This window comes from Pituophis catenifer, unplaced genomic scaffold (genome assembly GCF_029215685.1).
Source record: "Pituophis catenifer annectens isolate HBS135680 unplaced genomic scaffold, rPitCat1.0.hap2 SCAF_21, whole genome shotgun sequence".
Taxonomy (NCBI): Eukaryota; Metazoa; Chordata; class Lepidosauria; order Squamata; family Colubridae; genus Pituophis; species Pituophis catenifer.
Genome location: NW_027256901.1, coordinates 791,575 through 819,528, shown reverse-complemented (window position 1 = coordinate 819,528; position 27,954 = coordinate 791,575).

Sequence of the window (27,954 nt, the reverse complement as noted above, 5' to 3'; positions counted from 1 at the left end):
TTTTGGATGCTGGTTTCCAGAATTCCCAGTTAGGCCAGGCCTAAGAATACTGGAGTTTCTCACCACAGCAGAAAGGCTGGGTGTTTATGAAGCCAAATTTAAAAGGGGAATGTGGTTATTACCCTCACTGGGTTCAGCTCTCTCTCCTGCCAAGCGTTGGAAGAAATCATGGGCGCTGCTTGCTTTAAAGAATCTTTTTCCAAGTCCAAGTTCCAGGTTTCCCATAATCCTCAGCCACAGCTATGCAGTTAGCAGAGACAGTTAGATTTTTTTAAACTCTGCAAAGTTCAAAAATCTAGTTTTTCATTAAAGTTGATTTTGTTCTTGGAGTCTGGCCACACTATTGCATCAACCCTTTTGTGCGGTGCCCTTGAGCATTAGCTTTCAAAATAAAGTAAATTTTGGTTCCAACTCAGCTGGCAGCTATTTCAGATCTGTGACATGCTCCGGCATTAACTGGCCCCTGGGATTTTCTCTTTAATCACTATGCAAACAAATCTCAGATTTATTTGTTTCTTCAGCCACAGGTGCCGTGTATTTTCCCCAGGGCCACTTTCAAGCATGGAGACCCCAAACCTCTCAATTCTAGATGACTGATTTAATTCCATCTCTGCCCCTGTTATTATGAATCACATGAGGATTATTTCACTTTCATTTCTCTCCAGAGAATTTCCCAATAATCTTTGAATCCAAGAACTACTTGAATTATCCAGGGATCCCTCCTGAAAGGGAGAATTATGATAAAAGTTTTAGCTCTGCTGTTGGGCCGAATCCTCCAGGGGAGACTTTGGGCAGAGAAATATGGAGGTTTAGGACAGGCAGAGTCTGTGCTCTTGAATGTACATCTCTCTCCTTTCCAGGTGAAGCTGAGTGTTTCTCTGTGTTTGAAGAAGGAAAGCAACTGGATCATATTCCACCTTATGAGAGTCCTTTGAATTCTTCTAATTCATCTTTAGAAACAGGAAAGGGATTCACTGATTCATGCCATGAATGATGGACCTCCTGCTTCTGCTTCTGATGCTGCTTTTGTCCCATCCAGTCTCTGGGAAGCTGAGGATGAAATGCCCACTGAGTACGGAGAACCAGGATGGAAAACAACCACAGAGCTTTTACAGACCAGGAGACCATCTCATTGGTCTAGTCATCAGTGGAGATGAAAGATTGCATATAAAGTTGCCTTTCAACGTGGCTCCTCCTCTTCAGTTTGTTTTCCGTGATCTGTAAGTCACTCCATTCTAACACTCTCCTTCTTTTCTCTTTTCTCTTTTTCATTTCTTCCTATATTGGGGAATATGTCTAATTTCCTGAATGATTTAGATTTCCATGGCTTCTCTCTTTCGTCTGATTTTGTGAAAGAGACTCACATCTAAAAATGGGTCTGAAAAAAAGTTGAAAGGACTCCAGATTATTTTCTTCTCTCAGTCCAATCCTTAATTTATCACTTGAATAATGGATTTACTTAAAGTAGTCGTGGAATCAGTTGTAGTTGCTGTACCTCAGCCCGTTTCCATATTTGTGTAACTGATCACTGGTTTTGGATCAAAGTTATCTTAAGTCTCAGTAGGCTTCTGAAGGATTATATAATAAAAACAGTATTTATTGTTGCATTTGATTATAATAATATGTTTTAACAATAGGAACGTTTATGGTTTTTCACATGGCATACGGTTCATTTTCGCCATTCAAATGGTCAACAAGAATTCCCAGCTCCTGCACAATCTCACACTGGGCTACAACATCCATAACAACTATATGAGCACTTTCCACTCTTCAGATGCCTTGCTGGACATTCTCTCCACTGGAGAAGCCAATGTCCCCAACTACGGCTGTGGAAGGAAGGAGAACCTCCTGGCTCTTCTTGATGCAGCTGACAGGGCCATCTCCATCCAGATGTCAACATTAGGAGGCACCTACAAAGTTCCGCAGGTTTGTGTGTGTTTTTCTCCATCTGGTAAAGTGAGGGGTGGGTGGTGGTGGGTGAGCAATAGATGCAATCATGTCTTCTCCATGGAATTCAATAGCTGCTTTTCTCCATATTCTCAATATTTTACCCCATTATGTTCATGTTGAGATTAATCATAAAAGGCCTTAAATGCAAGCAATACATTCCCTGGAGAAGACATTCTACCAACTACTTAACTGATCAAAAAATATCCCTGGTTGTTGGGGCCTCTATTGGCATCTTCATTTTCACAGATAAATAATGTCTGCCATATCCACTGGGTTAGAAGTTGGCAATAGTAGCATTTTTTTCCATCTAAAAAGTGGAATAAAAATTACTCTAGCAATTATAGTCCAAATAGACTAGCAGAAATTGTGGCTAAAATTTATACCATGATCCTCTTAGTTAAACTTAAGAAAAATGCATTCTTTGCAGAAGAACCAGAAGGTTTTAGGTAGAGTGAAAAGCCATATAGATTTTATCAGAAATAATGGATAAGTTAATAATCTAATATTGGCAACAAGTTTGTCTTGAAATATCTAATCTATATCAGTCAGGTAAAATGAGGTTTGCTGCTTTCTAGATGTTAGTGCAGCATTTGACTCAATAAACAGAGAAATATGATGGAGAAAATGGATGGCCTTCAAAATGGAGCTCAGCCTGTTGGCCCTGATCCAAGCCCTTGTTTGAGAGGGAGGTTTGGGCTCAATGGAGCCATGAGAAGAAGGATCTATGCTTACCAAGGGGGAAAGGAAAGATGCATATTTGAACCCTTGTTCTTCAGTCTTGCTATGAATGACTTACTAGGACTAATGCAGGGTCAAAAAACAGATCATAAATAAATGTTATTTTGTTTTTTGACAAAAGTGACTAAATTAGTGGACCAGTGAAATGCAGTGCATGTAGTATACAGTACTTGGATTTCCGAAAGACTTTGACAATGTAAACCATCATCTACTTCTTGGTAAGCTAAAAATATATGGGATAGACAGCATCGGCCCCAGATGGGCTCAGCCTGTGATCCTCAATGGAATTACGTCTGCATGGAGGGAAACAAACAATTGGGGACCACAAGGTTCCATTTTAGGCCCAGTTCTCTTCAACGCCTTCATGAATGATTTGGATGAGGGGAGAAACGGGAAAATCATCAAATTTGCACGTGACACTAAAGTGGCAGGAACAGCCAACATCAAAATAGGCTCAAGATCCAGATAGATCTAGATAGACTTGAATCCTGGGCTTATTTAACTAAATGAAATTCATTGTAGAGAAAAGTAATATTTTACATTTAGGCTAGAAAAACCAAATGTACACTTACAGATTAGGTGAAACCTGGCTCCATAGCAGTAACTGTGAGAGGGATCTTGGAGTACTAGTGGACAATCACTTAAATATGAGCCAGGAATATGTGGCTGTAGAAAATCAGAGGCCAGACATTTGCTCTGAACAAAGATGTCTCTCCCGCTCTTGCAGAGAGCTTTATTTTTTATACAGTTTTACACAGGCAGATAAAAGGCAGGACAGCAACAGCGTTCTAATTGGAAAATCCTCCTCCCTATTCCCCCACTCAGAAGGAAGGTCAGATAACACAGACCAGAGCCAGAATGAGATCATCCAGGAAGAAGATACATGACACCAGAAACGGAAGCAGTTTGCTGCATTCTGTCCAAATTAATTCTTCCATCCCTACATGTGGTAGCAGCCAAAAAAGCTAATTCAGTCCTAGGCTGCGTTAACAGAGGGATAAAATCAAGATCACATGAAGTATTGGTACCGCTTTATAATGCCTTGGCAAGACCACACTTGGAATAGTGCATTCAGTTTTTGGCCACCATATTATAAAAAAGATGTAGAGACTCTGGAAAGAGTGCAGAAAAGATGATTAAGGGCCTGGAGACTAAAACATATGAGGAACAGTTGCAGGAATATCTAGTGTAGTGAAAAGGACTGGGGTGAAATAATAGCAATGTATCAAAAAAAAATTTTGGAAAAGTTTTTCAGTTTTATTTTTTATACACATAATATAAAATGTACATTTTCTTATACATAATTAATCCTACATATACATGTTTTCCTTAAAGAAAGCATTAAAATAAGGCATTTTAATTACATTTGGAGTTGCTCTTCTACCTTTTCTTCCCTCAACCCTTCTTCTTCTCCTCCTCTTTCCCTTCCCTCCCTCCCCTCCCCTCCTACTTTCTCCTTCCTTCTCTCCTACCTCATCCTACTTCCCCTTCCTTTCCCCCATTTCTCTCTTCTTTCCGCCCTACTCACCTTCTCTCCTACTCCTATCCCCTCCCCTTCCTTCCTCTCCTTTTCTCTTTCTTCCATTCCTCTCCCTCCCTCTCCTCTTCCTACCCTCTACTCCTCTCTCCTTTCTATCTTCTTTGCTGTGGAATATTCTCCTTCTTTGGTATCCGAACAACTCCTGTATTCTAATACTATATACTTTCTTTCAATTTCTTTTCAGATTTATTCTCTCTATCAGTATTATCATCATAATTGTACACTTATTCTTATTATCTTCTTTCTTTCCCCCCCTCCCATCCCCCTTTTTCATTTACTCTGGTGTCATCTGGGTTTCTTTTTTATCCTCTCCCTCGTTTAACTTTCTATTATCTAAATCCTTTATCTATCCTCTTATCTTCATATTTCTTTTCTAACCATATATAAATGTCTTGAAATACACTGATTCCTCTTTATCTCTTATTCTTAGAGTTAATCTATTCATTTCCGCACAGTCTAAAATCTTTTTTATTACTTCACCTTCTGACAGAATTTTTTCTGTCTTCCAATTTTGTGCAAACACAATTCTTGCTGCTGTTATTATATGTATAGTTAAATACACATCTTCTTTACTATATCTCTCTGGGAGAATACCCAATAAAAAAACCTCTGGTTTTAATTCTATAGATTTATGTAATATTTCTTCCAACCATTTCTGTATTCTAAACCAATAATTTTTTGCTTCTAAACATGACCACCACATATGATAGTATGATCCCGGCAAATGCAAACATTTCCAACATTTGGCTGATTTATCCTTAAACATCTTTGCTAATCTTTCTGCTGGCATATGCCACCTATAAAACAGATTTTCTTTATATGCAGTTGCCATTGTCAATTTATAATTCCTTTCCCATAGTTTTTGCCATTTCTCTAATTCTATTGCATATCCAAAATTTTTCACCCATGTTATCATTGTCTCTTTTACCTCATCACCTTCCAATCTAATTTGCAACAAATAATTATGCAGTCTTTTAATCATTTTTTCATCTTTTCCAGTCATTATCTGATCCAACTCTGATTCCCCCAAATTAAAACCATATTGTTTCAAGTCTTTATCATATCTTGATTGTATCTGCAGCCGTGTATACCAGTCAGTCTCAATCCCTTGTTTTTCTAAGTCTTGTTTCTGTTTTAATTCTCCCTTCTCTGTTAAAATGTCTTTATATCTTACAATCTTGTCCATGTTAATCATATTTGGATGTGTCAATGCTTCTATTGTTGAAAGCCACATTGGTACTTCCATATAATGTTTTTCTTTCACTCTTTCCCAAACTACCAACAAGCCATTCCTTACACAATGTCTCTGGAAATATCCATGAATCTGATTTTTTCCATACCATAAGAAAGCATGCCATCCTAGTTGTAGGTCATGTCCTTCCAAAGTCAATAGTTTTGTATTTCTCAATAAGATCCATTCTTTAATCCATGTTAACATCGCCGCTTGATGATACAATTCCCAATTTGGTAGACCAAATCCTCCTCTAAACCTGGAGTCTTGAAGCAATTTAAGGTTAATTCTCGCTTTTTTCCCTTGCCGTATGTATTTCCATCATTTTATTCAAACTTTCAAAGTATTTTTTCTCCAACTTTATCGGAATTGTTTGAAAAAGAAACAACAATCTTGGCAATACATTCATTTTGATTAACGCTATTCTCCCCATTAAAGATAATTGTAAATTTTTCCATTTTTCCAAATCTGTTTCAACCAATTTTCCAAAGTAATAGAAAGCAAGACAAGAAACCAAGGAGGGAAACTAATCAAGGAGAGAAACAACCTAGAACTAAGGAGAAATTTCCTAACTGTGAGGAATGGAACGTCTACCCTTCAGAAATTGTGGGTAGTCCATCACTGGAGGCTTTTAAGAAGAGACTGGACAGACACTTGTCTGGAATAGTATAGATAGATACAGATTAACAGAGTTGGAAGGGACCTTGTAGGTCATCTAGTCCAAGCAGACCCTACACCATTTCTGACAGATGATAGTCCAGTCTCTTCTTGAAAGCTTCCAGTGATGAAGCTCCCACAACTTCTGAAGGCAACTTCTGTCCCATGGTTGATTGTTCTCACTGTCAGAAAATTTCTCCTTATTTCCAGGTTGAATCTCTCCTTATTCAGTCTCCATCCATTATTCATTGTCCGGCCTTTGGGTGCTTTGGAAAATAGCTTGACCCCCTCCTCTCTGTGGCAGCCCCTCAAATATTGGAAAACTGCTCTCCTGTCTCCCCTGGTCCTTCTCTTCACTAGACCAGCCATGCCCAGTTCCTGCAACCGTTCATTGTATGTTTTAGCCTCCAGTCCAGTAGTGGGTTCCTCCCGGTTCGGCCCAGTTCCCGCAAGCTGGTAGTGGTGACAATATGATGTCACCGAACCGGTTCTCCCCCCCCCACCCGTCCACCCCCACCCCCGCATTATTCTTACCTTTTATTTGGCCCCACTCCCAATCTATTGCTGCCTCCTGAGTCCCAGTTGAATGCTAGAGGGAAAAAACTGTTTAAACTCTTGCCCCGGGGCTTCAAAGGGCTGCCCTACAGCTGATCAGTGTTAAAAGAAGACAAATGAGTAGACCGGTGTCTTCAAAAATAAATGGGTAGACCCAGTGGTGGGATTCTACTTCGGTAGAACCGTAGTTAAGTAGTTAAGCCAGTGGTTCCCAAAATGGGCGGTACCATGCCTTGGGGGGGGGAGAAAAGAGGCAAGGGGGCGGCAGGGGGGCGCTAGAGGCAAAAGGGGGTGGCAGGGGGGCGCTAAGTTGCAAGTAGGGTGGCCCCCACCCTTTGGCCTGTGCCTCACAGCAGTTACCTCCTTGCAAGCAAACAGCAAGAAAAAACAACTCCTTTCAGCTTCAGCATAGGCTAATTAGCCCATTGATTAGATCGGCCTCCTGACTCTCAGCTGATTTGCTCTCAGCTGTTTTGCGCAGGGCTCAGCTGCTTGCTACAAAGAGCTAAATTGCAGAAGCAGATTTTTTTTTCTCCTTATGCAAATCAAGCTGAAAACAAAATTGAAAGTAAAGCAGGGTGTTGGCTGTTAGGTTGGAAAATTAGGCAGAGGCAGATTTCTTTTCTTTTTCCTCACCAAAAAAGGTAGGTGCAAACAATGGGAAATTTAGGGCAAAAGAGGTGAGTTCAAGATTTTAAAACACAAAAGAAAAAAAGCTCTATTTAACTAGGGAATTGTAATAATTGAGATATGATTAATTGTATATTGTGTTGAAAGCAGGAATGGTTAAGTTGTGGTTTGGAGGAATATATGGGGGAAATTATTTGGTTTATTATTATTGGTAAATATAATTAATTGATTTGTAAGAAATTGGATTGCATGGAAATAATTGGAATATTCATATTCATATTGATTAATATACAAAAAAGATAGTTATATAACTAATTGATTTATATTAAAATGTTGAATTTGTATTAAACAACTGTATTACATAATTACATAATTAACCAATGTGAAGATGGATATAAAAATAGAAGGGGTATAATATAGAATAGAAGGGAAAAAATGAATTTGATTAAGATTAGAGATGAGGATGAAGGGTAATATTGGTTTTTTAAAAAAATACATGAGGAATAAATATGGCAAAAAGGAAATATAGAAATTGTAAATTTAATTGAAATGACTAAACACTGTTTAAATTTGTGAACCGGCCAAATACTCTGTTCAAAGAAAATACATTGTATGTTTGTATGTGTGTTTCTAATTATTGCTCTTTATTCATATTTGTTCTCTTTTATTCTTTAAAGTTTAACAATTCATCCTTTATCTTAATATCTTTATATTTGTTTGGGGTTGGCTTTCTTCCCTTTTGTTGTGTATGTATCTATTTTGTGCGGGAAATTCAAATGCTCTGTGAATTGTGATTGGTTAACGGTTGCCCCTGAAAAGTATATAAAGAAGGCTGTTGCCTGTGTTCCTTTGCTGAAGTCTCACCCTGAATTAAAGAGCTGTTGTCACTTGCTTGCTTGTGCCTCTCGTTATTCCCATGCTACAACATTGGCGACAAAGGTGGGATTGAGGCCACAAGAAGCAAATCAAAAAGAGCTCTGAGTTTCAGCCAGGGTGACGAGCGAACACGGAGACACGGCAATGTCTGCCTACGTTCTGCCAAAACCCTTCGATCCGACCCGAGAGAAGTGGGGATCGTATCTGACCAGGTTCGAATGTTCCCTGGAAGCAAGCGAGATGCAAGGGCTCTCCGCGAACCAAAAAAGAGCCCTATTCTTAAGCCACTGTGGGCCTGACATATTCGAGATGGCCGAGTCCCTCTGCGAGCCAACCCCAGTACAGACGGTCCCCTGGGACGTTCTTCAAGCAAACCTGAGAGCCCACTACGCTCCAGTTCCTTCAAAATTTGTACAGCGCTACGAGCTCTGGCAACGTGTACAAAGAGAAGGAGAACTGGTCAGCACATATGTGGCCGCCCTTCGAAAAGCCACAACGCATTGCGACTATCGAGATCTGGACGATGTGCTACTCGAGCAATTGATTTGTGGCGTTAGAGACACTCGCTTACAGAGGCGCCTTTTGGCGAAGCCAGATCTAATGTTAGCCGGCGCGCTCGATGAAGCCAGAGCACACAAAGCATCCACGAAGGCTTCTGAAGTGCTACAACGGCCACTGCCAAGCAAAGACGGCCCTAAAACAGCCCCCGTGCACAGAGAGGAGGCGCAAACCAGCATGGAGGAAGAGTCAGACAAAGACGTCTTCCACACGGAAAAGAAAAAAGCGAACAAAGCCGCCGCCATGAGAACTGTCCTAGCTGTGGCGGGGATCACGAGAGACAATCCTGCAAATACAGAGATGCCATTTGCAGGCGCTGTGAGAAGAAGGGCCAGCTAGCAAGAGTCTGTAGAGCTCAATTTCTGTGTAGTCGCAAGCCACGTGACTACCGTGACCAACCAGAACTGGCACGTTCAAAACAGCCAACCAGGGATGACGGCGCAAGAAAACGGCGTGAGATTCAAAAGCGGGAGACTTACAGCACGAGAATCGGCCAAGCCAGCACGACTGACGAAGAGAAAGTCTATACGAAAGTAGAAATCGAAGGGAGACCATGCGAAATGGAAATCAACACCGGGTCTACCCTGTCCATCATGTCCTGGACTACACTCAAGGCGCTCCTGCCAAAGATCCAGAAAACCCAGCTGTCACGACAAAGAGTTCGCCTCCTCGACTACCAAGGAAACCGAGTTCCTGTGGAAGGCGTGGGCACGTTCCGGGTCACCTATGGCGAGTTCCAGAAAGAGCTTCCCCTGAACATCGTCAGCAAGCCGCTACCAAGTCTCCTGGGCATGGTGTGGTTCCGAGCCCTCGGCATGGGCTTCACGGGCGTCCACAGCATCGGCGGGCCATCACTCAAAGAAAACCTCCTTCACGAATTTCGGGACGTTTTTGAGGAGACACTAGGCAAGTACGTGGGGACCCCTATTTCCTTTAATTTAGACCCCAACGTGGCCCAAATCAGACTAAAAGCAAGACGGGTTCCATTTGCTTTAAAGCCCAAAATTGACGCTGAGCTCGACAAGCTAATCAGACAGGGGGTGTTAGTTCCCGTAGATCACGCTAAGTGGGAAACTCCAATAGTCACGCCAGTAAAATCAGACGGATCAATTAGAATTTGCTCTGACTATAAATGTACAATCAACAAGGCGTTGCAACAGAGCGCCTATCCCGTTCCGATCGTCCACCATCTACTACATTCCCTGGGCCCTGGCAAGCTATTCGCCAAATTAGACCTTGCGCAGACGTACCAGCAGCTGTCAGTAGATGACGCTATGGCAGAATCACAGACCATAGTAACTCACAGAGGTGCGTTTAAATGCACTAGACTACAGTTTGGGGTTAGCATTGCCCCAGGGCTCTTCCAGAGTACCATGGAGCGCCTTCTACAAGGCCTCCCAGGAGTCATCCCCTATTTCGACGACGTCCTCATTAGTGGCCAGAACGAGGCACAGCTTGGGGATAGGGTTAGACAAGTCCTAACCAGGTTCAGAGAAGCGGGACTTAAACTTAAAAAGTCCAAATGCAAGATAGCGGTACCCTCCATAGAATTTTTGGGATTGACGGAATGGGTATTCACCCCATGGAAAGCAAAGTCAGGGCCATTCAGAATGCGCCCACTCCCAAACCGAAGTCCGAACTGCAGGCATTCTTGGGACTCCTCAATTTTTACACAATGTTTTTAAAGGACAAAGCCACCATTGCAGAGCCTCTGCATAGACTCTTAGGAAAAAATGTTCCCTGGGTGTGGGGCAAACCAGAAGCGGCTGCATTTAGGGCAGTTAAAAGACTTTTGTCCGAGGACAGTTTCTTAATACAGTACAACCCTGAACTGCCTCTAGTACTCGTGTGCGACGCGTCCCCTTTTGGTGTGGGCGCTGTGTTGAGCCATAGACTACCGAATGGGCTAGAGGCGCCCATTGCATATTACTCTCGCACTTTGTCTAGTGCAGAAAGAAATTACAGCCAGCTGGACAGGGAGGCATTAGCGGCTGTAACTGGGGTCAAAAAATTTCACGAGTACTTGTTTGGCCGGACTTTTGAACTTATTACAGACCATCAGCCTCTTTTGGGACTTTTGGCTGGTGACAAACCGACCCCGGCTGCACTCTCCCCCCGGATGACTAGATGGTCCATTTTCCTGGCTGCATATTCATACAAACTGCTCCACCGACCGGGCCGAACCCTGGGCCATGCTGATGCCCTCAGCCAATGCCCCTTGCCTGAAATATTAGAAAACCCGACTCCGGAAGCCCCGGTACTACTGATTGATGTTGTGTCCCCGGGCCCCATTTCTTCTGGCGAAGTGGCGAAGGCTTCTGCCAAAGACTCTGTATTGCGCACTGTAATAGGCTGGGTAATGCAGGGTTGGCCTACCAAGGTGGACGGTGGGGATTTTCAATTGTATTTTACTAAGAAAAATGAACTGTCAATGTTGGGGGGTTGCTTACTGTGGGGAGACAGGGTGGTCATTCCCTCTCAGTTAAAGCATAGAGTTTTGGAAATGCTGCACGAAGGCCACCCTGGTATTGTTCGAATGAAAGGCCTAGCTCGAAGCTATGTGTGGTGGCCACATCTCAACCAAGACGTCACTGAGTGGGTGGGGAAGTGCAGGCCCTGCCAGGAGTCCCGCCCAGATCCCCTATAGCTCCCGTTAGGGAATGGGAAACCCAAACGGACCATGGGGGAGGATCCATATTGATTTCGCAGGCCCGTTCCATGGCCAGAATTTCCTCATAATAGTAGATGCCTTTTCTAAGTGGCTAGAGATCGCTTTGATGCCCTCGACAACTTCTGAGGCCGTAATTAAAGTCCTCAGGACTTTTTGCAACTCATGGATTACCAGAAACTTGGTTTCGGATAACGGGCCCCAATTCACAGCAACCCAATTCAAGGGATATCTGGCCGAATTAGGCATACGACACACATTATCTGCTCCTTTTCATCCGGCTTCGAATGGCCTTGCAGAGAGATTTGTATGAACGGCCAAGGAAGCTCTGTCCCGGCTTGATGCAGGAGATTGGCAAGCTAGGATAGATCAATTCTTAGCAATACAACATGCAACCCCGTGCCCTTCCACGGGGCGCAGCCCAGCCGAGCTATTAATGGGCCGAAAGCTCAGGTGCATTCTCGATCGTTTACACCCCAATTACTCCTCAGATAATTACAAGGGGGAGGATTAAGACAATTTCAAATCGGAACCCCGGTATTTGCCAGAAACTATGCCAATGGCCCACTGTGGATTGAGGGAATTATTGTAGGAATCACCGGTCCAAAATCATACACGGTAGATGTAGGGCATGGTAAAATTTGGAGAAGACACATAGACCAATTGCGTAAACGTTTGCATTACGAAAACCCCAACACGGTAAATCCTAACTTCCAAAGTTTCCCTGAAACAGCTATCTCAAGCCCGAGTAAGCCGGAATACTTATCAGGCAAGCCAGAGTTCCAGCGCCGCCCCAGCGAGCCGACACTCCCAGCCAGGGATAACCACGCCTCTGGAGAAATCCAGGAGGTTCCATTGGCGGAGCCAGGAGAGACGGGAGGTCCCTCTGACTGGCTCGACGCCTCTCCAGCACCTGAACTGCACAGGTCAACCAGAGTAAAGTCACGCCCTGGTCACCTGCGTGATTTTGTATGTAAATATGTAAATAGATAGGATAAGTGCCTTCTGGGAGTGGAGGGGTGTTGTGTATGTATCTATTTTGTGTGGGAAATTCAAATGCTCTGTGAATTGCGTTAACGGTTGCCCCTGAAAAGTATATAAAGAGGGCTGTTGCCTGTATTCCTTTGCTGAAGTCTCACGCTGAAGTAAAGAGCTGTTGTCACTAGCCTGCTTGTGCCTCTCGTTATTCCCGCGCTACAACACCTTTCATCTTTTTTATTGTACAGCAATCTTTCTCCTCAAACCTACCACCTCTCTCTTTTCTTTCCTTCTTACTTTCTCTTCCCCCACTCTTCTTCTCCTCCCTACTTCCTCTTCCTTTCTCCTTCTCCTCCTCTCTTCCTCCCTCTCTTACCCTCACTCCTACTCTAATTTCCCTTCCCTTCCTTCCTCCCTTCTCTTCCTTCCCTCTCTCTCCTTCCTTCTTCCATCTCTCTTCTCCTTCCTTCATCCCTCTCTATTGCTGTATTCTTTTGTGCATATGCATTACTCAGAGGGCTGAAAAAGTTATTTTTGACTGGTCTTCGCACTTTTGACCAGTCCTCGAACTTACGACTGTCCTTACATGTTATGTTTTTTGCCCTATCTTGTCACCATGGTGAAGAGAAGCAGTTGTGAAATGAATGACATGGTTGTTAAGAATGCTGCACGGGCATAAATGTGAGGATGGTCATAGGTGTGAGGACCAGTCAAAAGTGCGAGGACCTGTCAGAAATGACTTTTTTCAGCGTAGTAGACTTTTTTCTGAGTAGTCCCTATACACATAGCCATGGCCACCCGGTCACATGACCAGATAGCCACGCCCACCCAGTCACATGACCCCCCCCAAGCCACGCCCACAAAATAAGCCACACCCACAGAACCAATAGTAAAAATATTTAGAACCCACCCCTGCTCCAGTCCCCTAATCCTCTTGGTTGCTCTTCTCTGCACTTTTTCTAGAGTCTCAACATCTTTTTTATAGTGTGGTGACCAAAACTGGATGCAGGATTCTAGGTTTGGTCTTACTAAGGCTTTATAGGGTGGTATTAGTACCTCTCTTGATCTTGATTGTATCCCTCTGTTAATGCAATTTAGGATTGCATTGGCTTTTTTGGCTGCCGCTGCACACTCTTGACTCATATTTAAGTGGTTGTCCACTAAGACTCCAGGATCCCTCTCACAGTTACTGCTACTATGCCTGGTTTATGCTTGAACAGGGGGTTGGACTAGAAGACCTCCAAGGTCCCTTCCAACCCTTTTATTTTGTTATAAGTTCTGTTATAGGTACACATGTTTAGCCTGCTAAATTCCTATTGGAATACACTGATTTATACAGATAATGTGATATTCTCATACTTACACATTGGATTGTATAGACTTGGATTGTTTTGTCTTAATAATTATCTGATAATTTATAAAGCAAGTTCAGGAGTGAAAGTGGTGCTTAAATGAAAACCTCACAGCTCTCCAGCTTCCTCAGCCCCAATGATTAAAGTATCTGAGGCCCAGTTTTCCCCCATGTTCTTACATCTTCTGCGCATGCGCAAGATGGCGATTTCCCTGTGATCCTGGTGATCCTGGGGGGGCGATTATGGCTCCAGGGGGCCTTTGGAGGGCTGAATTTCGATCCCTGCAGCCCTGGCCCAGCTGGAGGAGTGTCGGGGCTCTCTGTTGAGGGGTCTCCGGCTTCTTAGAGTGTCCTTGAGGCTCGCGGAGACCGTAGGACGGCGAGAGCGGCCCGAAGGAGGAGGGGCGGCGGCAGACTCTCTATGCGAAGGCGGCAGAGCCAGGACGACGGCGTCAGCGCCGCAGCGGTGGCAGCGATGCGGCACCCTCGCCGGGATCCTCGCCAGCCCAATCCACCCTGGACATGTGCTAGGGGCGGAGGGGGGGCGAGGTGAGGGCGCGGAGGCTGGCAGCGGCAGCGGCGGCGATGCTGGCAGCGTGGAAATGGCGGCCGCCGGGACAAGGAAGAAGCCACCACAGTTTGGTGCGTGGGAGCGTCGGAGAGGTTGGCAGTTACTCACTTGCTGTGCTGGATCTCCTGGGTGACCGTGGGGCGTTGTTTGGCCCCTTGGCCATCCCAGAGACCTCCATGAGGATTTATGGAGGCTGGGCGAGGCTGGACGAGGCAAGCAGCATGGTTGCAAGGAAGATCTGGGAGGGGTTGGGGAGAGCTGGATTATGACTGAGGGGTTTTCCCCCTGAGGCGTTTGTTGCCTCTGCTCTCCTTTCCACCCCCATCCCTCCTGAATGTGGTGATGCCATGCTGCGTATGCCTGCTGAACAATCATCTCCGGGTCTAGGTGCCATCTTGACCTCCCCGGAGGTAATGACGGTTATGATCTCTGCTGTTGGAGCCTGTCTGGACTATGTGGACTGACCTGATCCCATTCTTTCCCTCCGTTGAATGGAGGTTACATCTGGGGATTCAAGTCTTAGTGGAGTGGGTCTATAGCTGCTGTCTCAATTCCGGCTTTTTGGACGATCGTGGTTGACCAGCCGCCGTGAGAGGAGGGCTGGGTCACCCTTTGCCGGATCGAAACAGCATTTTTACTCCCGCCATTGCCGTGAGAGGGCACTGAGGTCCTACATGTTCCATTGGAACTCTATGGAAGTCTGGCATTTCACTCCTTCTGACTGTGATAACATCAAATTGGCCCCTGGCTATTGGCCATGGACTATCACCTCCCTTTGATGTTCGATGTATTCGGTGAATGACCTTCGTGCCCTGCGAGATTATCGAGGGCCTATCTTGATGACGGGCGTTGGAGCCCCGAGAGATGGCATGCGGCAAAGAAGAGTTTGAGGGGTTTTTTAAGTGGGTTTTTAACAAAAATTTTAAGGGGTTCGGGGGGGATTAGGGTGGGTTCTGGGGGAAATCCACCGGGTTCAAGACCAGCCTTAGCAAAGGGCTGCGACATTAGGGACGTAGAACCGGAGGTCGGGGAGGGGGTGGGAGTTCGAGTTGAAGAGGGCTGTTCCATCAATACTGTGAGTGGGAGGGGCAGATATGGCGGAAGCTGGGGACCATATCATGTTCGGGGAATGCGCACTCGCTATCTTAGAGCGATTGCGCACTCCGGTCCCCAATGCTTTTCTTGTTCCCCAGGTTGTCCAGATTCTCAGGACCAGAGCCTCCGGCTGATGTTATGCAACGCCAGGTCCGTTGTTAATAAAGCCCCCCTCATCCACGATCTTATTCAGGAGGGGGAGGCGGACCTGGCGGGCATTACGGAGACCTGGTTGGGCCAGGAGGGGGGAGTCCCCCTCGTGGATATATGCCCACCAGGCTTCCATGCATTTCATCAGCCGAGGGCTCAGGGCAGGGGCGGGGGGGGGTGGCGGTTATTATAAAGGAAGGTCTGGATCCAAGGGAGACCACTGTTCCACAGATAGCCGGATGTGAGTCCCTCTTTGTGAAGTGGGGTCGTGGAGTAAAGATGGGCTTGTTGGTCACGTACCTGGCTCCCTGCCACGTGGCAACGGCCCTGCCCGAGCTGCTTAACGTTATAGCCGAGGTGGCGGTGGACACCCCCAGACTTGTCATCATGGGGGATTTCAACCTGCCATCTGTCAGTGAAACGTCTGAAGTGGCTCGAGAGTTCATGGCTTCCATGACGGCCATGGACCTTACTCAGTTAATTCATGACCCCACTCACACAGGGGGACACACTCTGGACTTAGTTTTTGTCTCTGGTCAGTGGTTGAGTGGCCTTGATATAGGGGATATAGCCATCGAACCCTTGTCATGGACTGACCACTCGCTCCTTCGACTGGACTTTCTAACCGCTGCACCCCGCCGCAGGGAGGTGGGACCGACCAGGTGGTTCCGCCCCAGGTGCCTGATGGACCCTGATAGGTTCCAGATGGAGCTTGGGCCATTTCCTGAGATTCTGGCTCATGACTCGGCTGAGGACCTGGTGGCCGCCTGGGATAGCGCGGCTGCCGGGGCCTTGGACCGAGTCGTGCCTTTGCGGCCTCTGACCCGGCACCGAACTCACCTGGCTCCTTGGTTCTCTGAGGAGCTTAGGGAGATGAAGCACCGGAAAAGATGCCTGGAGAGTAGTTGGAGGACCAGCTGCTCCGAATCTGACCGAACACTGGTGAGGTCTCATATTAAGACCTACCTAGTGGCGATAAAAGCGGCGAAAACTAGCTATTTTGCCGCTCTTATCGCATCATCAGATAATCGCCCGGCCGCCCTGTTTAGGGTGACCCGCTCCCTCCTCCATCTGGAAGTGCGGGATGACCCCTTGCAGGGTCGACCTGAGGATTTCTGTATGACAAAATCGCTCAGATTCGGGAAGGGCTGGCCTCTGACTGGGTATGTCCGGACGGGACGACTGAGGCAGGTCTTGAGAGCGTTATCTGGGGGGAGTTCGATCCTGTGGCTCCCGAGGACATGGACAGGGTCCTGGGACAGCTGAAAGCGACCACATGTTTATTGGACCCATGTCCCTCCTGGTTGGTACTGGCTTCCCGGGAGGTGACACGAGGCTGGCTCCAGAAGATTGTTAACGCTTCTTTGAGTGAGGGGGTCCTGCCGGCCGCTTTGAAAGAAGTGGTTGTGAGGCCCCTCCTCAAGAAGCCCTCTCTGGATCCGGCTGTTTTGGCTAACTATCGTCCAGTCTCCAACCTTCGCTTTGTTGCGAAGGTTGTTGAGAATGTGGTGGCGCAACAGCTTCCCCGGTACCTGGATGAAGCTGTCTATCTAGACCCGCTCCAGTCCAGCTTCCGGCCTGGGCACAGCACGGAAACGGCATTGGTCGCATTGGTGGATGATCTCTGGAGGGCCCGGGATAGGGGTTGCTCCTCTATCCTGGTCCTGTTAGACCTCTCAGCGGCTTTTGATACCATCGACCATGGTATCATGTTGCGCCGGTTGGCGGGGTTGGGGGTGGGAGGCACCGTTTTGCGGTGGTTCTCCTCCTACCTCTCTGACCGGTCGCAATCTGTGTTGACAGGGGGGCAGCAGTCGACCCCGAGGCACCTTGCTTGTGGGGTGCCACAAGGGTCGGTCCTCTCGCCCCTTCTGTTCAACATTTATGTAAAGCCGCTGGGTGAGATCATCCGTGGCTTCGGGGTGGAGTTCCATCAGTACGCTGATGACACCCAGCTGTACATCTCCACCCCAGGCCACCCCAATGATGCCCTTGAAGTGATGTCCCAGTGCCTGGAGGCCGTGCGGGCCTGGATGGGGAGAAACAGGCTCCGACTCAACCCCTCCAAGACCGAGTGGCTGTGGCTTCCGGCGTCCCGATATAGCCAGCTGATGCCATCGCTGGCTATTGGGGGTGAATCACTCGCCCCCATGGAGAGGGCTCGTAACTTGGGCATCCTCCTGGACGCACGGCTGTCTTTAGAAGACCATTTGGCGGCCGTGGCCAGGGGGGCTTTCTATCAGGTTCGCCTGATACGCCAGTTGCGCCCCTTTCTAGATCGGGACTCCTTACGCACAGTCACTCAGGCACTCGTCACTTCCCGCCTGGACTACTGCAACGCTCTCTACATGGGGCTCCCCCTGGGGTGCACCCGGAGGCTCCAGCTGGTCCAGAACGCGGCCGCGCGGGGGATTATGGGGGCGACGAGGCGCTCCCATGTGACACCTCTCCTGCGCGAGCTGCACTGGCTCCCGGTGGCCTTCCGGGTGCGCTTCAAGGTGTTGGTGACCACCTTTAAAGCGCTCCATGGCTTAGGGCCGGGGTATTTACGAGACCGCCTTCTGCCACCAATAGCCTCCCACCGGCCAGTATGCTCACACAGAGTGGGCCTCCTCAGGGTGCCGTCCGCCAGACAATGTCAGCTGGCGACCCCCAGGGGGAGAGCCTTCTCTGTGGTGGCGCCCACCCTCTGGAACAACCTCCCCCCAGAGTTACGTACAATAACAGACCTCCGGATTTTTCGTCGGGCCCTGAAAACCCATTTATTTCAACTAGCTGGGCTGGCTTGAGTCAAATTTTAAATTGATTTTAAATTGGAACAGTTTTAATTATGGCCAAGATATTTAATTATTTTAATCAGTTTTTTAGATTTTGTATGTTTTGTATGTATGTCTTGTTTTTACTTTGGCTGTTCACCGCCCTGAGTCCTATATTGGAGAAGGGCGGTATAGAAATTTAAACAAATAAATAAATAAATAAATAAATAAATCTGATGTTTGGGGCTCCAGAGAGAAACCACCAGCAGAACCAACCCAATCTCAGCCTCTGAGGAGGATCTTGGGGTGGGTAAAAGGACTCCAGCTGCTGCCCTCAGAGCTGATTTGGGAATTTCCACAATTTCTGCTTTGTCTAAATTCAGAAAATATGAGCATTGGCACAAAATTTAATCTATGGGAACTGAGAGTCTCTGAAAATTGTAGCTGTTGGAACAGAGAAAAGTTCAATTAAAGACCAAACTTGGATTATGCAACTGACAAATCTTATTAGGCTTTGAGGTCTGCCTGTTTCTTGTATAACTGGAGAAAGAAGTTAAAAAATTTCCTCCAGAAAGAATCTGGGATATAGAAGCAAAAAAAGATGCAGCAATCCTCGAAAATTATAATAGGCCCTTTATTGGAATAGAATACTCCAGTTGGCATTTGCACGTGTTAATCTAATTGTGATTAATTGTAGGGGTGATACAGTAATATGATTTATATTTTTATTGTTTTTTAATTTGCTTATTATTTTCCATTATTATGATACAATCTTGCTAATATTCTGTCTTTAATATTTTAAACAATGTCTGATTAACAAACTATTCTAATACATTCATGAGAATCAGGTTGGATTTATTAAAATCTAATATTTTGGACTTGATCTGATCCCAAATGTAACACAGCATTCTTCATTGCTTTTTCAGATCAGTCATGAGATTGTTTCAGAGGCTCTGAGTGATAAAAGTCAATTCCCCTTTTTTCACCAGGTGGAGCCCAAAGAAGGATTCAACTACCCAGCAATTGTCCACCTGCTCCTCCATTTCAGATGGACCCTGATTGGTCTCTTTGCTTCAGACACAGAAAATGGAGAGAATTTCATGAGGATTTTTCCTCCTGTGCTTGTCAGGAGTGGAATTTGTGTGGTTATATCACAACTGTTCTCAACAATTGGATACACAACAGCCCTCAGGGATTCCCTCTCTGAGTGGAGACAAGTCAACGTCTTTGTTCATTTCATGGAACTTGATTCCATTTGGGGCAGAATTCTTCCTTTCCATTTGACATTTATGCGTCTGCCAGGACCCATTGAAGGGAAAGTCTGGATCCTCACAAATTTTGCAGGGTATCAAATGAACAAGCATAGACTTCTCAAATACATCCATAGTATTTGGAACTTTGGTTATCTGTTAAAAAAAAGGCCAAGGGATTCTGCCTATAAACCCAATTTCTTTGTGGAAGAAAAGTTTCAAGATCCTTATTTCCGCTGTTCTCTTTCAAAGAACGTCTTTTCTGTCAAAGGCCGCAGAAGATGCACCCAGAAAGCCCCACTGGGGACCCAGAAGAAAAGGGACAGGATCTGGGTCCCAAATGACTATCAGTATTACAGTCTCATGAAAACTCTGGCCCAGGCCTTGAATGCCGCTTATTCCTCCAGATTGAGGAGAAGGAAGGAGGGAGAAAAGATCTTGGGGTCTCCAAGGCTGCAGCCGTGGCAGGTATGGGGGTCCCAATATGGATCCATTAATCTGAGATCCTTTGGAGGAGGAATCGAGAGAAGGAGGGGAACCATCTCAACAGATCTGTCCAATTCAATTACTCAGGAAATAATGGTTCCAAAGAGTAGATACCATGGCATTTTGTTTTTGTTTTTTGTTTTAAAATTAATTTTTATTCAACATTTATATCTTTAACATCCTTGTTACATTTTTACAGCTTTCCGATACCGGCATCTGTAATAATATGTATAGATATTTTTGGTAATTATCTTTGTTTTGTTTTTATTTATTTTCAGGCCTGCTACTATTCCCAATTTCTCTATTTCTAGTAGGAGTTTCTCTCCTGTTTCCAAAGGGTCTTCTAATATAAATGCCATGTCATCTGCAAAGGCCCAGTTTTGTATTCTCCTCTTTTAATTTTTAACCCTTTTATTTCCTTATTTCCCCTTACCTGTGCCAATGATATTTCCAATGAAAAGATGGGTAAGAGGGGGGACAATGGACAGCCTTGTCTAACCCCTTTGTTTATATTGACTTTTTCTGTAAGATCTCCACTGACCATAATTTGTCTGTTTGCTTAGAATAAATTGTCTTCATCATTTCTATAAATTTTTCACCAAATTTCATCCCAATTAATGGCTTGCAAATACTTGACAATTAAAAACCGCCAATTCAAGTTGTCAAACGCCTTTTGTGCATCTATCATTATTACTGCCAATTGTTTTTCTGGATGAGCCTCATAGTATTCTAGAATATTCATGATAATCCGTGTATTGTTCTTAATTTGTCATTTGGGTAAAAACCCGTTTTGATCCCAATGAATTATTTTATTTAATATCTTTTTTAGTCTTTCTGCTATTGTTGCCAGGATTTTGTAGTCGGCATTTAACAGTGAGATTGGCCTATAGTTTTGAATGAATTGATTGTCTGTACTTTCCTTTGGAATTAATGCTATATATGCCTCCATCCATGAATTTGGCATTTCGGATTTCTCTAATACCTTGTTATATATATCCAACATAATTTCTTCCAAAACTTCCTGAAATTTTTTATATACTTCCGCCGGAATTCCATCTGTCCCTGGTGTTTTGTTATTTTTCTGTTTTTTAATTGCCTCTCTTAACTCTGTTAATGTAATTTCCCCATTCAACATTTCCCTATCTTCATCTGTTATACTTGGCAAGTTCCTCTCCTGTAGGTAATTTATAATATTTTCTTCTTTAATGTTTTCTTGACTATACAGTATTTGAAAATAATTTTGAATAATATTTTTTCCCCTCAATTCAATGGAGCAAATTTCCTTGCTCGTCTCGTAAATATTGTACCAATTTTTTAGCTTTTTCTTTTTTCAATTTGTGGGCGAGCCATCTCCCTGGTTTATTTGCCGATTCAAAATAGTTTTGTTTTGCCAATTTTCTATTCCTTATCATTTCTTCCTGTTCTAGTATATTAATTTTATGTTTCATTAACTCCATTTCCTTTCTGATTTCCCTGTTTTGGGGATCTTTCTGAAGTGATAATTCTAATTTTTTCAGCTTCTCCAATGTTGACATTCGTTGTTCCTTCTTCTCTTTGTTTCTCCTCACCATATACGCAACAGTTATCCCCCTTATTCATCACCTTCAGGATTCATAGGGAAGATTAAAAAGGGTTAAAAACTATTTCAGTATCATTTTGAAGACAGTTTTTATCCACTTATTATCCAGGCCTCAGGTTTCTAATCACATCACACACTTGTTTGTGAGTCCTTTACTGAAATCCATTGATACCACCAGAGTTCCCATAATCTATTTAGGAAGTGTGATGATGTGTGAGAATGACTTTTGGGATGAGGGGAAGAGAGGCTGCCTAGGGAAGGATCAGAGAAGAGGGGAGAATCCTGCAGCTGCATAATGGGAGAGAAAGAAACTCAGAAAGGATCCTGGCTAACTTTTCAGGCTGAGAAAAGAGTTGGTGGGAGATTTGTTCTTTGAGATCTGCAACATTTTATTAATGTTGCATTACAATTAATTAGAATTAGCACATCTGGATTTGTTTTCCATCAGGATGACCAGGTAGAAGATTAGCCTTACAACTTTCTTCTGGATAATCCCATGCTTTCTGGGAATCAACCTATTGTTTTCAAAGAGTTTGTGAATAATCTGTTTTTTCCTCTGTTCGTTTTATTTGTCATCTGCTCTAGAATGTTCCCTATAATTGACCAATTGTGTCAATTATCTCTATATTTTGTCAGTATATGATTGATAAATCTTTCTCAAACTTTTTCATTCAATTATGAAGATGATGGCAGTATTTGTATCCTAATTAAGCATATTTGGAGATGAGACAATTGTAGAACAAAGTTTCAATGTGGGATAAGAAGCAAAGTTCCCTGTTTTTCAAATTCGTTGGTGTTCCCATTCTAGTTTCATCCCTTTCTGGAGAAGAACGAATTTTGGAATATTTCTCAAAGAAAACTGTACTTGGACCAAAATGGAGAGATAACAGCAGATCTGAGCATTGACAGCTTCTTGGTTCTCCCCAAGAAGGATGTCACAGAAGAGATTCTGGCGTATTTTGAAAGACAGAGACTTACTATCAACCAAGATGCTCTTTCACAGCTAAAGTTGCTCAATAAGGTGAGAGAAATGTTGGTGTCTTTTCTCTGTTTTCCAAAGGTCCCATTTCAAATGGGCAAAGCCTAGAGTCTCCAGGGTGGTTGGCCTCCCATGCCAGGTGGTGTCATCTCATGGAAGTTCTTCAAGAGACGGGACCTAAGTGGAGTGACTTTGCCATGTTTTATGGAAACCTTTCAAGATCTTACTGGTCAGAGGTTTCTTTCTTTCTTTCTTTTTTTTTTATTGTAAAAGTTTTACAATTACATTTTCACCCCATTTTCACCCCCCTAACCCACCCCAAACTCCCCAACCCACCCTCCCTAACCCCCCCGGACTTCCATAGAATATACCCCATCATTATCCCCTTTATATAAAAACCTTGAACCCCCCCAACCCCCATATCATTTTTCATCTTCACATAGTTCAAATATTTCTATCTTAATATAATATAATACTATCAATGAAAAGCTATTTGATACTTCCTAGTTTGATATTTGTTCTGCACATAAGCTATCCACTTTTTCCATTCACATTCATAAGTCTCTTGTGAGCGATCTTTTAAGTATGCTGAAATCTTCGCCATCTCAGCGAAACTGGCCATCTTCAAAGTCCATTCTTCTACAGTGGGCAAAGCTTCATTTTTCCAATATTTGCCTATCAACAATCTCACTGCTGTAATCATATACAAAATCAACTTTGTTTCATCCACTGTAAAACCCTTAACTATACCCAATAGAAACAATTGTGGAGAAAATTGAATTTTTTTCTTTAAAACATTCTGCATGACCCACCAGATTTTTATCCAAAAAGCCTTAACTTTCTTACAGGTCCACCAAATATGATAATATGTAGCATCTGTACAATCACACCTCCAACATTTTGGCTGAACATTAGGGTACATACACGACAATTTCTTAGGATCTAAATGCCATCTATAAAACATTTTGTAAAAGTTTTCCCTCAAATTCTGCGACTGTGTAAATTTAACATTCTGAACCCAAATTTTTTCCCATGTTTCCAACATCACTGGTTCTTCAAAATTTTGTGCCCATTTAATCATACAATCTTTAATTAATTCAGTTTCTGAATCCCTTTCTAACAAAACATTATAAAGCCTTTTAATATGCATTGGACCTTTCTCTTTTATATGTCTAACCAGTTCTTCCTCGTGCAACATAATACCAGTTTTTTGGTCCTCTTTCCATCTCAATTGTAATTGATTATATTGAAACCAAGTTAAGTTAATCCCTTCATCCAACAGTGTCTGTAATGTCTTCAACTGCCATCTGCCCGCATCTGTAAAAAGAACCTCTTTGTATAAAAACCCCCCGAGTGACATTATATTTGTATTCCACATAATATGACCAAGATCCAGCCATAGCGGTATTTTATAATCCCATTTGAATCGGTGCTTCTTCCAAACTCTCATCAAAGAGTCTCTAAGTATATGGCTTTTGAATACTTTATCCACTTTGTTGTCATAAAATAAGTAAGTATGCCATCCAAATTCAAGATCAAAACTTTCTATATTCAGTATTCCAGTCTTTTTCCTTCCAAACCAATCGCTTGCTTGAGTCAAAGCTGCTGCTTCATAATATAACTGTAGGTTTGGAAGTTTAAGACCTCCCCTTTCTGGAACATCTTGCATAATTTTCAATTTCACTCTCGGTTTTTTCTCGTTCCAGACAAACTTATTCACTCCAGTTTGCCAGACTTTCAGTTGTTTATCACTTTTAAGCACCGGAATCATTTGAAACAAAAAAAGAAATCTTGGCAAAATGTTCATCTTAACTGCTGCTATTCTCCCAAGTAAAGACAGCTGCAGTTTTTTCCACGTCTCCATATCTTTCTGTACAACTCACCACAGTACTTCGTAGTTATTTTGAAACAATTTAATATTTGATTCTGCAACCTGAACTCCTAGATATTTAACCTTTGGTACGATCTCAAAACCTGCCTTGTTTTCAAGTTTATGTCGTCGATCTTGTGTCATATTTTTAACTATCATCTTAGTTTTTTTCTGATTCAATCTAAAACCTGATACTGTACCATAATCTTGTATAATGTCTTTCATCTGGATTATTGATTCCATCGGCTGTGTTAGGGTAACAACCAGATCATCTGCAAATGCCCTTATTCTGTAATCCTCTTGCCTTATCACTATACCTTTCAAGTTATTCGAATCCCGTATTGTATTCAACAAGACTTCTAGTGTTAAAATAAATAACAATGGGGATAACGGACAGCCTTGTCTGGTCCCTTTTTCAATATTAAACTCTGATGTCAAACTTCCATTAATAATAATCTGTGCCTTTTGCTCTTGGTAAATTGCTGAGACCACCTGTATAAATTGGTCTCCAAATCCCATTTTTCTTAAAGTCTTTAGTAGAAAATTCCAGTCCACTCTATCAAAGGCCTTCTCCGCATCCAAAAAAACCAGCACTGCAGAGATCTGTTTATTCTTCTCAAGATATTCCAATAAATCTATAACTTGCCTTACATTGTCCTTCATGTATCTGCCCTCTATAAATCCCGCTTGGTCATCATGAATCACCTCTTGAATTACTGGCATCAATCTGTTGGCTAATACTTTTGCATAAATTTTATAATCATTATTTAAAAGAGATATTGGTCTGTAATTTTCCGGTTTTTTAGGACCTACTTGTTCTTTTGGTATCAAAGTAATATATGCTGATTTCCATGATGGGGGTATTTTACCCCCTTGTTGTATATTGCAAAATAAATCTCTAAGTTGTTCCACCATTTCTGCTTGTAAAGTTTTATAATACACTGCAGTCAATCCATCTGTTCCAGGAGCTTTAGCTGTTTTCAATTGTTTAATTGCTGCGATTATTTCCTCGACTGTTATAGGGTAATTCATTCTTTCTTTTTGTTGGCTAGTAATTTTTGAGACTCTTTTCTCTTCTAAATATTTTTCTATAAGTCCATTCTGTATATCATCTTTAGCATATAATTTAGCATAGTAATCTACAAAGACTTCTTTAATCAGTTTTTGTTGAGAAATTTCTTTCCCTCCAATATCAATACTCTCAATAGTCCGTATACTCTGCTTCTTCCTTAAGGTGTAAGCCAACCATCTCCCCGGTTTGTTAGCATTACAAAACGTATTATGCTTTGCATATTGTAGATTTGTTGCAGCTTGCTCCGCCAAGAACATTTGAAATTGATCTTTCAAAAGTTTTATAGCACCACGTATTCTTTCACCTGTTGGGTTTTTAATGAGTAACTGTTCCTTATTCTTTATTTCTGCTTCCAATTCGAGTCTTTTCTTTTGTCGGTTCTGTTTATGTTTAGAGTTCATATAAATGAGTACCCCTCTCATATACGCTTTGCTCGCATCCCAAACAATTTCAATTGGGGTACCCTTATTCAAGTTCATTTCAAAAAATTATTTCATCTGTTTTTTAAGTTCTGTTATATTTTTTTCATATCTGAACAAATTTTCATTTAATCTCCATGACCTTCTCTCAGTCTTTCCCATCTCAATTTCTATCCATACAGAACTATGATCAGTTAAAGTTCTTGGAAATATCTTTGTTCTTTTTGTTTTAACAAGTAAATCATCTGATAACAAGATAAAGTCAATCCTGGAAAAAGATCTATGTCTATCAGAGAAAAAAGTATAGTCCAGTTCTTTTGGGTTATGAATTCTCCAGATATCTTTTAATTCCAAATCTTCTTTCATATCAAAAAAGGTCTGTGGTAGTCTAATCCTTAATTTCGCCAAACTCTTCTTATCTAGTTTAGAATCAATTACTCCATTCCAATCTCCCATTATTAAAATAGATCTGTAATCCCATTGCAATATTTTATTATGTAAAATCTTATAAAAATGATCCTGTTGTTGGTTCGGAGCATAAATTCCAATCAAAAGAATTTGGCCATTTGCTGTGTGCAATTCAATTGCGATAAACCTACCACCTTCATCTGCTTCTATAATTTTAGCGGACAATCTTTTATTTACATAAATAACCACACCATTCTTTTTTTCTGAGGTTGAAGCTATAAAATGTGTTCCTAATTTAGAGTTTATCAGATATTTGTGATCTTGAGTTCGAATATGAGTTTCTTGTAGACAAATTATGTCATTATTAAATTGTCTCAAATATGTAAATAACTTCTTCCTTTTTTGTGGTGAATTTAATCCGTTAACATTCCAAGATAAGAGCCTAATTGTCATCTTGACCTTTCTGAAGCGATGAGCTGCCTTGCCTAGCTTCTTCTGAGGTCTTCGGCCTTGCTCCCCCCATGGCTTCACTTTGTGTGGTGCTTTTAGCTCCCCTTTTATATTGACTTTCTTGTTGTTGTTTTTCTTTTATTTGCTTGGAAATTGCACGAGTTATACGCTGGTCTTTAACTTCAGGCATCCGAGCTAGATCCAAAGCAGCATCTCTTGTTGACAGAATTGGGGAAGGTTCTAACAGGGATTCCTCCATAAGGCCTCCTCCTCCTACAGCACCCTGCATTTCCACTAATTCCATCTGCTTGGACTGTTGTTCCCTCTCATGCTGAGGTTGCTTTTCCTTATCACTTTTTATCTCCAACAATGTAGATGTACGTGGGGATGATGATCTTTCTTTAAGAATATTATAATAAAAATATTCCGCCTTCTGAAAAGTATTCAATCGGTGTCTCTCTCCATTATATTTCAAAATTATACCAGTTGGGGCATCCCACCGAAATGGTATTTCTTGCTTTTGCAATTCATTCACTAAAAACCTATACTCTTTTCGGTCTTTTAACATCTTAGGTGGTAATTCCTTGTAAACTCCAATTTGAGCTCCCTCCACTTGCACAGAGGAAAGAAAGGATCTTTGCAAAATATCATTTCTTATTCTTCTGTCAGTAAAGTAAAGTCTGCCACCAGCGAAGATGGTCGCTTTTGAAGGACCGCCAGCCCCGCCGCCTGTAGAGCCGCTCCGAGTGAGGGGAGCGGCTTGAAAACTCCAAAATCCTGAGGATTTGAGGAGAAGAGTGAAGCAAGAGGCAGGTCGAGCCCCCGTGAACCCCCAGAAGTCTGCTACTGGGGAGGAAACGGGCGCAGCTCCCTTTCAACTTGCGGAGACTCCGGACGGCGTGGGACGACTCTGCTTGTCAGAGCAAGCCGGCTGCAGCAAACATTTAAACTGATGGGAAAATAACTTTGCTACAAAACAACCTCAACCCCTAAACCAAGAAACTGCAAGTATTTCTCTTCTTTAGAACTTCTGATTTGGGAAAAAGCTAGAACGAGCGGAAACGGCTTGAAAAAATGGCGCCGTTCCAGCGTTAACGAGCTGAAAGGGAGAGTGATCTCGCAAAGCTATTTCAATAA